Genomic DNA, 2447 nt, shown 5'->3' with positions numbered 1-2447 from the left:
TGATGTATTAGGTATTATCACACCCTACATGTATATATATCCTCAAAACCAATTGGTCCAAGGATTAATAGTCAATTGGTTGAATGACTTATTAATTACTTATTTAACTCTTGATAACGACATCAGAGATAATTATATTATTATAGAACTATATATTAATTTATATTATTATATATATATTTGGTCCTTTTGAATATAATCAATTAGCTATGATATATAATAAGATCGGTAACGCAAGCATGCTAAGATAGTTTTTTATTTGTTAAATTGATAATTAGTGTTAATTAATAGTTCTAGCTATATATATCTACATTAGTTAACAAGCAAAGTAGTTTATTTAATTTATTTAATTTTTTAATAATATTTTTCTAATATTAAAACCCAGGTAATTTTATGATCACCTAATATTACCCAACATTCTTATTAATAATCAACAAATATAATTATTTAGGTTTTTGCATTGGAAAAAAGGAATTATCACAATTACTGGATTCAAAAATATCAAAATAATTAATTAACATCAAAATTGCATGTTTGTGATTCTATGAGCTCCACGTAAAAGGTTTGGAATGGATCATATGGTACGCACTATGCAGTGTGTGAATTGACGTATATATAATAATATATAAATAAATGAATTAATTAATTACCAAATGAGAATCATATATTCATATCCTTTGGGACGTTCAGTATCTGGAAGAAGTTCTAGTTTAATATATTTTAATTCCATAATAATAATTTGAAATTGTCAGCTTCAGAACATAACGTAAGAAATCAAACTGCATAATTTGTACCATGGGCCCTTCATCAACAGGTATATCACATGACAACAATTTAATTATACGTTAAAAGTAATAGATCCTTTAATTTGTTGTTTCCTTCTACTATATATCATATTCAAATAATAGATATTCACATTATTCTATAATTTAATGGACCAAAATTTAATTCGTCGTAAATCTGAATTTTATGGTTAATAAATTATTATATATGTATAAAATAGAATTTAAATTTTCGATACTTATTTAAATAGATGAGTGATTACTCAATTAGATATATTTATATATATTTTTTTGAAGATATTATTATATGGATTTAGATTCTCTAAAGTTTGAATTTTATTTTAAAGAATAAAATATAATTTTTTATTTTTGAATATTTTCTTTTTTATATTTATTTTTATTTTCATTTATGAAATAAATAGTGAGAGATCACAATTTATTCTCTAAAATAAAATTCAAACTTTAGGATCTAAATCTTTATTATATTATATGATTATATGGATGGTGGTGATCACGTTTTGTGAAGAAGAAAGGAATTGAGTGAGTCAAAAATTGCGACTATACGGATTTTGGAATTTTGTGAAGATTAAGGTGACACGTGTCAAACGTTTGGGCACCGGCATTTGACCGTAACGCTGGCACGTGCGACACACTCCCCCTCTATGTGCTGACACACGTGCTCTTTCTGTTCAACATTTTTAGGGCACACATTCTCTTTTTCATTTCAAATTATTAAAAAAAAGGAAAGGGGAAAAAAGAGAGATAAAAAAAAAAGATTATTGGAGTTCCATTCAGATATAAGAAAAATAGATGAAAAATAGGTTGATAATAATACGTGACAAGTTGAGAATATAATGAGAATTATTGTAGTCATATAATTGACAATACGTCACAAGTTGAGTGCATTATTGTATATCTTCTTCTACTGTACCATTGTTAAATATTGAATCAATAATTATTTTTTTTAATCAAGTGTTTAAAAAATTATTTTTAACAAAACTATTGGTTTACTAATTCTTTTTATAATGATACAGAATTTTTTAGAAGAATATTATAAAATTAGTAAAATTTATTATTTTTACTATTAATTAATTACCAATATTTAAAATTATGAATTTAAAATATGTTATTAAATTGTTAAATAAAAAATATTAAATTTTTTTTCTAAAGTTAAAAATGAGATTCGAACTCATAATTTTTAAATAAATATAAAAAAATTATATCATTTGAATTATAATTTATTAATAATAAAAAATATTAAATTAATAATTAAAAATATTGATAAAAAATAATAAATTTTGATAATTTTAAATTTTTTTTTCAAATTTTAAAAGACAACTGAAATTTTGAGATGCGCCTTTTTATTTTTCAATTTTTTTGAAATACTTAGTTAAAGATTTGGTTGAACAATAATTTATTCACCTATATCACCACTCATTATACTATATAGATATTTTTTTGTTAATTTATTTGTATTTATCTCTTATTTATTACCGAACTCATATTGCCAAACTTTTTTTTCCTCTTCCATTATAACATTAAAAATTTTATTTGACCTACATTATATTACATACGAAACAAGTAATACAGGTTAGGCGAGATAGACATTCATATAAATAATAATGAATAAATAAACAAATAACATGGAATAATAATTTATTGTTT

The sequence above is a fragment of the Arachis duranensis genome, chromosome 7 (assembly GCF_000817695.3).
Source record: "Arachis duranensis cultivar V14167 chromosome 7, aradu.V14167.gnm2.J7QH, whole genome shotgun sequence".
In the NCBI taxonomy this organism is placed as follows: Eukaryota; Viridiplantae; Streptophyta; class Magnoliopsida; order Fabales; family Fabaceae; genus Arachis; species Arachis duranensis.
This window is presented reverse-complemented; position numbering follows the sequence as displayed.